General features: G+C 35.3%; 2 long non-coding RNA genes across 2 annotated transcripts; both read left to right on the top strand.

Moving 5' to 3' along the window:
* Positions 1-5,140: 5,140 nt before the first annotated feature.
* Positions 5,141-6,307, top strand: LOC117687178 (uncharacterized). Its single transcript, XR_010709476.1, has 3 exons — positions 5,141-5,187; positions 5,395-5,471; positions 5,709-6,307. It is a non-coding gene; the product is annotated as an uncharacterized lncRNA (long non-coding RNA).
* A 6,724-nt stretch (positions 6,308-13,031) lies between these two features.
* LOC136271596 (uncharacterized) lies at positions 13,032-13,696 on the top strand. The gene is made up of 3 exons (XR_010709537.1): positions 13,032-13,078; positions 13,286-13,362; positions 13,600-13,696. It is a non-coding gene; the product is annotated as an uncharacterized lncRNA (long non-coding RNA).
* The last annotated feature ends 511 nt before the right edge of the window (positions 13,697-14,207 follow it).

The following is a 14,207-nucleotide window of genomic DNA, read 5'->3' as shown; positions in this document are numbered from 1 at the left end:
TATATATAGTCGAGATAAAAATGTACTTTCATTTTTGGTAGCTTCATATTCCTATTAACTGTGGATATAAAAAGAATCCTTCGTAGCCGCCATTTTTGGGAAGTCTCCAGGTCACTTGCATGAATTGATGCCTATATTACAAAGACATTGAAGCCAAGTCACCCGGATATAGCGATTACAATGTATGAATGCTTTAACATTGAAAAAAAACATGTTTCATAGATTGTACCCCAAATATGTATATCGTAAAAAATATTATCAAAGACAAAACACTTTTACAGATGGTGATGGGAAATTAAGATAACATGAAGAAAAACAATACATGTGTTTTATAAGGTTATTGGCGATAATTTCCACGGCTGTTTGATATCGATATTATAGCAAATACAGAAACCAAGGTGAACCCTGGGACAGTAGTTCACCCGGAAAAATATATTCCCTATCAATTTATACTTTAACATAATTATTATATAAAGAAGTAAAAGTCCACGTGGAGCACTACTGGAAAGCTGAAATATTGACGCTTGTAAGCTCGTCATTTGTTCTTAAAAGATCTAGCAGCCGTGACGGGGAGGGTTGACTCGGTATTCCCTTAGCATAACAAAAGAAGGTGCCGTGATAATAAGGTCTGACTGTCATAAATGACCAGTGACGATACCGGACAAAATATGTTATCATTTATTGATAGCAAGTTAATGAGTGATCTCTAACTTTCCTGATCAGTTTTTAAGTATTTTAGTGATATCTGAATTTTGTTGTTTGATGCAATGTTATTGACATCACTCGTCTGAATGACAAGTCCAACTTCCCTACAACTATTTTAAACAAGTTCCTCAATTTTTTTAAAATAAAAAGGCCGGGGTGAAGATAGCATAAAAAAGTGAAGCCTCATTGTGGCATGTACAAACTGATGGTAGTGCACTTAATTATGATTTGGCGGAATATGTTCAAAGCTATAAGTTTACGATTATATGTCTTCTTATAAGCGGCAAAAACGCAGCAGTAAGTTGCTATACTGCACATTTGAAATCTGACTCTTTATTTAATATTGGCCAAGTTATATTCTAGCTCAAAACTGTAACTGGCCACTTGTCTTGTCTGATAACTAATTTCAGATGAATCTGATATTTGGATATCTAAAATTCAATAATTGGGTTTTCATCATAAGCCAGGTCTGGCTCTGTGGATCTTGATAGGATTGTGAGATTTTGCAGACCTCTATCTAACCCCCTGATATGACCTTAGCTAGTTGTCTGTACTGGATGTCGTTTATGTCAACCGGGATTTTCCAGCCATTGCTGGGCGCAGATTGTGGCCCCGTAGTCTCGCCGCTGTGTGACGCCTTCACACTGATTGTGGGGGTTGGGTTTGTCTCGTCTTGATGGGTATTTGTCTCAACACGTCGGGAGTTTGTCTCCTCGACTACCGCCTTCGCAGTACAGTTAAGGCGGTCAATAAAAATATGGGCAAATTTTTGTGATGAAAACACGTATACTTTAGTTAAACTGGCATGTCCTTTTTAAAATCAATAACAGTCACTCAAATGCAATATATTTCTAAAATATATATATAACAGTACAATATTTTATGTTCATAGTGGTCACGTGATATGGCAGTCGCATGGTACAAGCAGATGTATTTGTGGTTTTGAGGTCATTTAAAAAATTCAATATTGCAAGGGCATAATCATGTCAAAATTCACAACTGAATTATGAAATAACTTGATGTTATATCGTAGATTTTGAAAACCGGTGCGAACTTTTTAAGATAAGAATATTTGTTAGTAGAAACCGTAATTTATAATGCGTATGTTGAATAATTTTGAAGGTCACAGGGTTAATTTCATTAAAAAATAATTAATTTGTAAGATTTTACAAGGATCGTAGAAGTTTTTAAGTTACATAGAATATTTCACATTCACATGTAAAAGTTTGTCGGGATCAGGTAAGTGTATGCCCTTGCAATTAAGTGATTTATTTAGGTACTCAGATTTTAGATATACGATATTTTATACAAAACCGAGGTGGCTTCTTTATACGATGCATACTTTTAACAAAATGAAAATAAGACTATATAGGTAGCATTTTACTAATAATAATTTTAAACAAAATATTCATTTATACTTTTCCGTTAATGTATGACATTTATTTTTCTTCGCTATAAAACTGCACGATAGCCTTCAATGATTTAACTTAATGCGTCATTTTGAAGCATATGACGTCATATTTTGTAGTACAGCGAGAACGACATCTCGCTTATTTTTCAGTGTGTACGATATAACGGATATCAAAATTGTAAGTAGTAGCATTTGTTGTTTTTAATTAAAAGATTAGTACATGTTAATTTGACTAATAAATAGATTAATAAGTACTTTCGAGGTTTGTAATATACTGTGATGTCATAATGCACATTTCCCGTACTTTTTGTCTGAACGGAGTTTATTGACAGCCTTAACTGTGCTGCGTTGTCATGGGCGTATGGCCCAACTTCCTTTTAGGCATCCCTTGGTAGAAGGTGTATTATATAGAATCAAATTAAAGTACGAACTATGAAAAAATGCATCAAGAGAGTTAGACAACACCTAAAACATTATGAACGCATCAAACGCCAAATAATATGTGATATAAGTATAAATTCTTCAGACTTGCATTAAGTCAGGATGAAAAACACATCACGTCTTACCCTTTCGAATTCCATGACGCGAGTGGTGAAATGATCTTCAGGGAGTCCGAGATGTCATACCTCAAGTGTATACACGTGTATACGTGTATAACGTTCAGACGAGATCGAGCCAGCTAAAATGCGAAAATGACCCGAGGGTTTCAGACTAATTTATATCAAATATCAAATAGAGATAATTTGGCTTTGATAATACAATTTAACTTTGATGAGTTAAATCCAATAAAATGAACAACTTAGTATGATATCATCAAAATGTTTTGACTTTGCCCGTTATTGGCGATTAAAAAAAATCACTGTACAACAACCAAGACGAAACATTAATCAATGACGTGTTATTTTAAGGTATCCGATGTACAATTGACCAAAAAATGATGCCTGGTAAGGTATATATTGAGTGTACTCGTTTGATAGGTAAGGATATGTAGTTTCTAAAAATAGATGTTTTTCCCGCCAAATCACCATGGGGAAGTAACTCTAGCTCTGCAAATCACGCATGGTAAAATACTACTTTTATTTGATGAAAACATGTGTAATCATTAATAATATTTATCAAATAAAAATTGCCAACATATTTGAATAAAAATAAAGTTTTTAAATAAATTGATTACCTTTATCAATAACTTTTTTTATTTTTGCGAATTTTTTTTTACAATGACAATGACTCACGCGATGTTTACACCCCCCCCCCCCCCCCTCCCACGTCCGCCGTCGCATTCATAATCTAACGCATATTCCCGCTACCTGGTAATTTTCCTGTTTTCTATTCCTTTACTATTGAGAACTTGTAATTTTAGAATTAAAAATCTAAATTGTTCAGTTTTTCTTTCATTCAGCAAAATGTTTGCACGAAAAACATTGTTACTACTACAACGAAGTCGTGAATTGCGGGTCACATCAGGTTTGTAAAGCGTTACGAACAAAGCGTGCGAGAACCGTGTGAACTGTTTTATTAGAATTCATTCCAAACCTTTTACTCGTAGAAAACAATATACATTGTATTATTTTTTATTCAAAATTGTATTCTTTTTCAACAAAAAAATTAAGTCAGTTTTAAAATGGAGACTGCCGATAAAGTCTGACTACGATGTTTCGGTATCGGTACAATTGTGGAATGCACAATACATCAGCATGCTTTACACAGTTATAACAAAATATGAATCAACCATAAATGACGCGGTGATGTTGTAATAAGCATGCATTTTTTACACGATAAGATTGTGTACAAATACCACACATAACATGCATCGGACATCGGCTATCTGGCTGAACCTGTCAATCAAATTTCGAGTATTTGATTTCATTGGATGGTGACGCGCCTCTTTTATGTAAACAGCAAAATAAAACGAATTGACTTTAAGGCAGTCGGAATCAGTATTTAATAGTATTATTTGAATAATATAAAATCCAGCGATTTTGAAAAAGAGTGAAAAAAATGTACCGTTCATGCACATACATGCAATATGAAATGCGAGAGAAGAAAATTGTTTGGAATCCCGATGAAAAAAAAAATCAATGATTAGAAATTGCATTATTTGACTCTTGTTAACTTGATTTACGGAAAATAACAAGGAGATGTTTTAACACGATAATTACAATAAACGTGTACAAACATTTTAACCACGAAATCCGTATGCATGGTACTTATTTAAAATAGTTAGTAGCAAATACGCCGTTATACAAATGTTAGGTCCGAAACACTCTGTTTGTATAATGAAATTAGGTATACAAAAAATTGAACAAATTGAATAGGGCCATACGATTACCAGACTACCCCAATTCAAGTTATACAAATAGCAATACAAATACAAGTAACTAACTTTCGTATAATTCAACTGACTATCGATTATCTCATCATGTTAAGTATATAGCAAAATTGACTGTAATTTTATTCTAAGAAGAGGAAAGATATGTCATTTTGGATTGATTACATTCGTCATATTTGGACTATAAACCATTATCAACATGATAATGTTCGACAAAATCACACAGCAAAGATAACCAAATGGGATCACAAATTGACAAGATATTCTCCACCACCAAAGTTACCATTAGATACATCAATACGTTTATGAAGTCGGATCTTATATTCGATCCTTAAAAAAGATCATGGAAATACCCTTGCAGCTTTTCTATTCACTTTATGTGTGATAGTTTGACTTAGTTTTATTTTTAGCATTATTTAGTTATTCATTCATTCATTTTTTCCATCTTTCACTCTTTGCGCTGCACTAATACTAACAAGTGTGTGTAAACTTAAACACCCCTATTATAAATAATGGTATAGTCCGTTGAGGTTATTTATTTCAGTGGTTTGGATTATTCCATTTGAAGATAGGTATTTTTATATTTACGGTTTGTGATTGGTCAGTATTGGTCACTACTGATAGAGTTTGGCGGGAGATATTCTTTTGTATTCTGGTTCTGTAATTCTTTAATTGCAACCAAGACTTCTAGCCATCAGACAGGTGTGTTTCAGACTGAGACAAAGCATACAGACTCAGACCTGTAAGTTATTCTTTTAAAACATAATTCTTTAAGTAAATACAATTCTAAACTAGATTAAAATAAATAAATAAAGTTAATATATAAGCATGAGTGTGTAGAGTGAACGTTTTGAATACAGTGCAATGTAAATATCAGTGAGCAGTATACGTCTTAAATATTTGATTGTATAGTAGACAAGATCTTATATATTGTATAAATTATAAATAGGTCAAGTCATATAATGAGCCTGATCCGCTGATTGATACTACGTATATGCAGTGTCGTGCACCTAGTTCCATAAATTGGTAACTATTTGTTGAAATTCATTATTGTAAATAGTTTTCATATAATCTATATATTAGAGTGATGTTTCTAAGAGTGGGAAATATTATTTAACATAAAATTCAGATTTATCGTGTATTGCGATTAAATGTAAAGCGATATAATTGACCTATAAGTAAATGTATGTTATACATGTTTGTGATGTCTATAATGTTGTGTTGTTATAGTGGTGTGCTTATATGTTTTATGTATTGTTTTAGGGTGAAACGATTAATGCGACGTAACGCTCAGAATATATAATATAGAACCCTACAATCGTCTTGGTGTTTTGTTTTATTCGTCCAAGAACGGTTACAAAAATGGCGCCCAACGTGGTTTAGGATCAACGGCAATCTGGTGGACGTCCCCCGCACGCCCATTCCCGTGCAAGGACGGAATTCCAGACGAGAACGTACAGGCCGACGAAGACCCGCCAAAACAATCCGTGGAGTTTCCCGCACTTTGGTGACGTCATCTACCGGAAGTGTTTATTCGAGGAGATCCACGTGTGTTACTATTCTCGTCCTCGTGTGTGTTGTGTCTTGTGTTTTGTGAAATCTTTGTAAATGTGTTGTGAAATGTATAAGTTGTGTACATGTTCATAAGGAATTTAAATCATTGATTGGTAAGAAATTTCTATTGCGCACCACAAACTAGTTGTATGTTGAAACGTTGATATATATCACGTGATTGCGATCAGCTGTTGTCTACTTAAGTAGGTCAATCCCAAACTTGTGTATTTTTTTGTTATATTTTCTCAATTTCTTTGGCCACTATATATTTTTTTTAGTCATTTAATATATATAAAATCAATTGTAAACAAAGCAAGAAAGACGTACGAAAGAGCAAAAATTTATAACAACTTTGCTTGAACTAAAATCCGGAAATATCCGAAATCTTAATTTTTACAAATATTATACTTTGACATTCGACCTTGACACTTTGTAATAACATCCGGTGAAAACAAAGTTGACAATTCTTGGTGCAAGTCTGGTGTTTATTTGATAATCAGTCATTGGTATTGAAGTTCTGGCTGGTCTGTTCGTCTTCTTCAGATAAGAATTAATCAGGTTGATTTGAATATATCACAATAAATAGTATATCTTGTTTTACAGCAGCTTAAACTTGGTATTACTCCCTATACCCTGTGTGAAAAGAGTGTTTACTAACATTGCACTTCATTTCAGCTCTCTCATTTATCATTGATTATTAGAGTATTATAGAGTAACGGTATATTTAACATTATCAGTTCATTGAGTTTGTCTGTCTGACTTCATCGAAGGTAATTATGCCTATCATGGAGTAAGGAGTAAAGTATACATGCAATTGGTGTAAGATATTTACAAATCTATTGGGTATATTTTGTGTTTTGATATTCAGATTATTTGACTTCAATATTTAAGTAAACGCGTCGGTTTCTTTATATTAATCAACTCGTGTCGGTTTCTTCTATTTCGTGTCTATTTCATTCCGCTTTTGTTTTTTTTACATATTAGGATTTATTATTGGGTAATTAGTAGTAATCATGCAGTACTGAGATAACTTAGTTATTTATTTAGAACTTAGTTATTTAGTTAAAACTTACTTAAATTTAGTTAAATTTTTTTCAGAACTTATTGATTGAATTTGACTTATTGCTCTTAACTTTAAATTAATTAGTATAGAATTATTAATTGGTCTAATTAAGTTATTTAGCAGTTAATCATTTTATACATTTTTTTCTTTTTCAGAGTTTATTTTAGAAACTTAGTTTATTTATCCAATTAAGTTAATTTATCAGATTATTCAGGGTTATCGGCTTAGAATTTAGTTAGAATAGAAACTTATTTAAGTTATTAGTTCAGTTATATAAGGTGTTGAATCATCATGTCAGAAGAGGACCTTACACAGGAGGAACTGCAAAAGTTAGCTAAATCTTTCAAGGAACTTGGAGTAAAACCAAAACTAAAATCTGGAGAAGAACTTAAATCCTGGTTGATTAGTTATGCTAATTGGGCGGCACCAAGGACATTGCAGATGGACATGCCTCAGGATAATGATGCATCAAGTAGTCCAAAAGAAACAACATCATATACCACTAACACTCCGAAACTGCCATTCTTTTCTGGAGATAAGAAAGGCGAAACATCATATGATTTGTGGCGTTATGAAGTTGAGTGTTTGATTAGAGATGGCGTTAAGACATCAGCAGTTCTGCAGAGCATCAGAAGATCACTTCGAGGAAATGCAGCAAGAGTCCTGATGCGACTCGGAACAGAAGCATCCATTGATGAAATTTTGCAGAGATTTGACAGCGTCTATGGAATTGTTGATGACAATGAGAATCTTTTGTCCCAGTTTTACAGTGCATCTCAAAAAGAAAATGAAGATGTTTCAGAATGGAGCTGTCGATTAGAAGATCTATTGAATAAAGTGATACAAAATGGTGAAATTGTTCCAACAAACACAGATCAGATGTTGCGAAACATGTTCTGGAATGGACTTGCAGAAAACCTAAAGGACATAACTGGCCATATATTTAAAGAGTGCATTGACTTTGATGAATTAAGAAAGGCGATTAGGAAGGTAGAACAAGATAAGATCAGACATAAAGATGCCAGTAAGAAAGCCACTATCCATCAGACTGTTACCAGTGATTCAAAGATGGATGAATTGAAAGCAATGATTCAAAAGATGGACACTAAAGTGAATCAGATGAAAGAGGATATTGATGTTGTACGTCAGAAATATCAAACTGAGAAACCACATAATTCAAGATTTCAAGGTCAAGGAGGATATTTTCAGGATCAACAATATCAAGGAAATTATAGAAACAGAGGAAAAGATTACCCACAAGAGAGAAGAAATGAGGGAGAAGTTGTTTGTTATAGATGTGGACAAGTTGGACATATACAATATGGCTGTCGTGTACGCTTGGACCACAAAAGAGATTTAAACTCACAGCGACCTGCTTCGAGACGCGGACGCTAGGTTGTACTGATAGACAGCGTCAAGTTCCAGGAATTATTGGAGATAACACAGAAGTAACGATAAGAATAAATGGAATACCTACAGCAGCATTGTTAGATACAGGATCAACAGTTTCCACTATTTGTGAATCTTTTTATGAACAAAATTTGCAAGATGTAGAAATTCAAGATATCAGAGATTTATTTGAGTTGAAATGTGCTGATGGCAGTAATTTACCTTATAAAGGTGCGATAGAGCTAGATGTCATATCAGAAGGATTAGGAGATGACAGACAGTATACATGTTTATTCCTGGTAGTTAATGATACAGATTATCACCAGAAGGTTCCAGTATTACTAGGGACAAACATTCTTAATTCCATAATGGGAGGAATAAAGGAATGTCATGGAGAAAGATTCTTACAGATATCAAGACTGCATGAGCCCTGGTATTGGACATTTCGATGTTTAGCATTAAGGGAAAGAGAGTTAGTGAAGAATAAATACAGATTGGCAGTAATCAAGTCTGCGGAAAGAAATCCCATTACTATCCAACCAAATTCTGAAGTGACAATAGAAGGATATGCAGACAAAATGTTTCCTTATAAACAGACTATGGCAATTATTCAGACAACAGAGAAATCAGCAATTCCTGCAGATTTAGACATCATCCCAAACTTAGTGGACTATAATCCCCAGAAGAGAGAGACAGTGTGGGTGACTGTAAGCAATGTGACAACAAGGACTGTCAGGGTACCACCTAGAGCGATTATTGCAGAAATTCAGCCTGTCACTGTGGAGGACATACCAGAATTTCCTGCAGGAGACAACACGTCCCAGGCAGTAGACTTTAATATTGCCCAAGACAACCTGACAAAGGAGGAATTTGCCATGGCCAAAGAGGTGATAGAGAGAAATAGGGACATTTTCTCCTGGGGTGAGACAGATATTGGCCACGTCACCACAGTCAAACACAGGATAGAGATGACGGATAATACACCTTTTAGACAGCGTCACAGGCGAATACCCCCATCCATGTTTAAGGAAGTCAGAGATCACATACAACAGCTACTGACAGCAGGAATCATCCGGAAATCCAAGTCGCCATTTTCCAGCAACGTTGTCTTGGTGAGGAAGAAAAACGGAGATTTAAGGATGTGTGTGGATTACCGACAGTTGAACAACAAGACCAAGAAAGATGCCTATGCCCTTCCAAGAATTGAGGAGATCCTAGACAGTTTATCAGGCAATTCCTACTTCACAGTTCTAGATGCCAAATCTGGATACCATCAAATAGAAATTGAGGAGAGCCACAAAGAGCGCACAGCCTTTACTGTTGGCCCCTTAGGCTTCTTTGAGTATAATAGGATGCCCTTTGGCCTTTCGAACAGCCCGGCTACATACCAAAGACTTATGGAAGACTGTCTTGGAGAATTGAACCTTAACATCTGTTTTATTTTTCTTGATGACATTATCATCTTCTCAAGAACATATGAAGAACATCTAGATAGACTTCAACAAGTATTTGACAAGTTAAGGGCAGCAGGATTGAAGCTTTCCCCTAAGAAATGTAATTTCTTTCAGGAAAGAGTCAGGTATGTAGGTCATATAGTTTCTAATCAAGGTATTGACACAGACCCAGAGAAAACGAACAAAGTTCTTAACTGGCCCATACCTACAACTCCAGAAGAAGTTAGGAAATTTTTAGGTTTTGTCGGTTATTACCGCAAATTTATCAGAAACTTCAGCAAGATAGCAAGACCTTTATCAGAGTTGATGCCCATACCAACAGATAGTAAGAGATCAAGCAAGAAGAGAGGAAAAGTCTGGAAGTGGGGAAGTGAGGAACAGAATGCTTTTGACAGATTGAAGGAAGCATTAGCAACTCCACCTATACTCGGTTATGCTGATTACAGCCTGCCATTTGAACTGCACATAGATGCAAGTAAGATTGCTCTCGGCGCAGTTCTATATCAGAAACAAGGAGATGTGAAGAGAGTCATCAGCTATGCCAGTAGGAGCCTCACTAAACCAGAACAAAACTACCCCGCTCACAAACTTGAATTTTTAGGACTGAAGTGGGCAGTATGCGACAAATTTAAGGATTATTTACTAGGGAGTAAGACTAAAGTCTTGACAGATAATAACCCACTTACTTACGTATTGACCTCAGCCAAGTTAGACTCTGCAGGTCATCGATGGTTGGCTTCTTTAGCTAATTTTGATTTAGATATTCAATACAGACCTGGAGTTAAGAACTCAGACGCAGACGGACTATCAAGACTAACTGAACAAACTAATGATATGTCTTCTATTTCAGATGAATGTATGAAAGCATTATGTCAATCTATTCAGTTAGAGATTCCTTTTGTAGAGAATTTATCTGTAGATTCAGAATTAGTTAATCAGTTAAATTCTGAAATTTCCCAATTTCAACAGGTTGACTGGAAAGAAGCTCAAAACAAAGACCCAGTATTACAGAAGTGGATGCATTATGTCAAATCAGGTAAGAGACCCCGAATGAGTGATCTACCAACCTCTGCTCATTCTCTAGCACTTATTAGGAATTTTCATCTATTAATTATGGAAGAAGGAATCTTAAAGAGGAAAGTTACCATAGATGATGCATGCATAAAACAGATAGTAGTTCCAAGGGATATGATTCCAGTGGTGTTGAAAAATCTTCACAATGATTTTGGACATCAAGGACGTGACCGTGTAACATCACTGATCCGCGACAGATTCTACTGGAACGGTATGAATTGTGATATTGATAGATGGATCAAGAATTGCCATAGGTGTCTACGTAGGAAGGTTCCAACTAACCAGCGAGCCCCTCTCATGCCAATCCAGACATCATACCCCCTTGAATTGGTGTGCATGGATTTCCTGACACTTGAACCATCTAAAGGAGGCTTCCAGCATATACTGATCATTACAGATCATTTTTCCAGGTTTGCTGTGGCTGTGCCCACGAAGAACTTTACAGCTAAAACCACAGCAGAGGCTTTCTACAACAATTTCATTACCAATTATGGCATTCCAGTCAGAATACATAGTGATCAGGGTGCAAATTTTGATGGAAATATCATCAAGGAACTATGTCTGATTACAGGGATGAAGAAATCAAGGACCACTCCCTATCATCCCATGGGCAACGGGATGTGTGAGAGATTCAACAGGACGCTACTCAACATGCTTGGAACTCTCCATCCAGCCCAAAAGACCAACTGGAAGAAGTACCTTTCTCCCCTGGTGCAGGCATACAACAGTACCAGGCATGAGAGTACAGGACAATCACCGTACAGATTGATGTTTGGCCGTGAACCACTTTTGCCAGTTGATGTTGCTTTCGGAATCAACAACCAAGAAAAAAAATCACTTACCAAGTACATAGAAGACCTCAGAACAAGAATGAAGACAGCGTACCATCTGGCGAGGAAATCAGCTGATAGGTCAAGAGTGAAACAGGGTAAGTATTATGATTTAAAGGTAAGAGGTATAGATCTTCATGAAGGAGATAGAGTTCTTGTCAAGGTTGTTGCTTTCGATGGTAAGCACAAGATAGCTGATAAGTGGGAGGAGGAAGCATACATCGTATTGCGCCAGCCAAACAAAGAAGTACCAGTCTATGTAGTACAGAGAGAGGATGGAACCGGAAAGAAGCGAACTCTTCATCGGAACCTCCTATTGCCAATAGGATGCATAGACCAAGAGTTTCAGGAGAAACCAATTCCCAAACCAAGAGCCAATAAACAGAAGGACACAACACAGAATGAAGAAGAAACAGAGTTGAAGCAGCAAAATGATGTGGCAGATCTAGATATCAGTGATAGTGACTCAGAATATGAGATCCAAGTTGTAAAGGTACCTGTACAAAGAACTCCTATAGAGATTTCTAAGGAACCAGTTAGAGTTGTAGAAGAAGAGGTTACACAGCCAGAAAGGGAAGCCGCGGAAGACCCTGCACCCCAAGATGAGGAGGGTGATGGCTCTGAACCTGGTGATGAGATGGGGTTAAGGAGATCTGCAAGAACTAGACGACCGCCAAAGAGATTTGCCGATTACCAGCTGTATCAGATTTGCGACAGGCGAAGAGAAGAGTTGAGTATTTTGAAGCAAATTTTAGAAAACACAAATCGGTCAGAGGAAAGAAATATTTTATTAGGTTGCATTTCAGACATTATTAGCAAATTGTAGATATATTGTTTTTTATGATCATAGCTATTTCAGTTCTCAGTTTGAAATGACGAGGACGTCATTTCACAACTGGGGGGAGTTTGTGATAGTTTGACTTAGTTTTATTTTTAGCATTATTTAGTTATTCATTCATTCATTTTTTCCATCTTTCACTCTTTGCGCTGCACTAATACTAACAAGTGTGTGTAAACTTAAACACCCCTATTATAAATAATGGTATAGTCCGTTGAGGTTATTTATTTCAGTGGTTTGGATTATTCCATTTGAAGATAGGTATTTTTATATTTACGGTTTGTGATTGGTCAGTATTGGTCACTACTGATAGAGTTTGGCGGGAGATATTCTTTTGTATTCTGGTTCTGTAATTCTTTAATTGCAACCAAGACTTCTAGCCATCAGACAGGTGTGTTTCAGACTGAGACAAAGCATACAGACTCAGACCTGTAAGTTATTCTTTTAAAACATAATTCTTTAAGTAAATACAATTCTAAACTAGATTAAAATAAATAAATAAAGTTAATATATAAGCATGAGTGTGTAGAGTGAACGTTTTGATTACAGTGCAATGTAAATATCAGTGAGCAGTATACGTCTTAAATATTTGATTGTATAGTAGACAAGATCTTATATATTGTATAAATTATAAATAGGTCAAGTCATATAATGAGCCTGATCCGCTGATTGATACTACGTATATGCAGTGTCGTGCACCTAGTTCCATAAATTGGTAACTATTTGTTGAAATTCATTATTGTAAATAGTTTTCATATAATCTATATATTAGAGTGATGTTTCTAAGAGTGGGAAATATTATTTAACATAAAATTCAGATTTATCGTGTATTGCGATTAAATGTAAAGCGATATAATTGACCTATAAGTAAATGTATGTTATACATGTTTGTGATGTCTATAATGTTGTGTTGTTATAGTGGTGTGCTTATATGTTTTATGTATTGTTTTAGGGTGAAACGATTAATGCGACGTAACGCTCAGAATATATAATATAGAACCCTACAATCGTCTTGGTGTTTTGTTTTATTCGTCCAAGAACGGTTACATATGTTCAACCAAATCTCAAACTCATTTCAGAGTAAAGGTACGGCATTATTTCTATGTTGAAACAACGTTTAATGGCTCCTGGGATAATGCAAACATGTGTACGTCAACAGAACCGATAAACCAGCAATCTTCTTGATAGCTAGATTATCTTTAGTCGAAGAGCAGGGCCATTTAAAGAACTGTTAAGACGCATCCGAAAAGGGCAGGTAAACTATCTCTTATGCTTCTAGATACATTTGCTACATGGAAAACAAGAGTTTATGTAACCATTAAATGATCACAAGTTCCGTAGCAATACATAACAAATTCATCATGAATATTAAGGGAAAATAAATCCCATAGGAAGACAACATTACTTCTGTATGATGATTTGTGATGCATCACACCGATCCCGTAAGGATAGATTATTTACATTTCTTTGTACATGTACATGAACTAAATACGTATCATTGAAATTATGAGTAAAATGTATAAACGTCCAATGTTTCTGTGTAATAAGGTTCGCATCAAA

Source organism: Magallana gigas, chromosome 9, assembly GCF_963853765.1.
Source record: "Magallana gigas chromosome 9, xbMagGiga1.1, whole genome shotgun sequence".
Lineage (NCBI taxonomy): Eukaryota > Metazoa > Mollusca > Bivalvia > Ostreida > Ostreidae > Magallana > Magallana gigas.
Note: the sequence above shows the minus strand (reverse complement) of the source record. Positions and strands in the feature narration are given on the sequence as shown.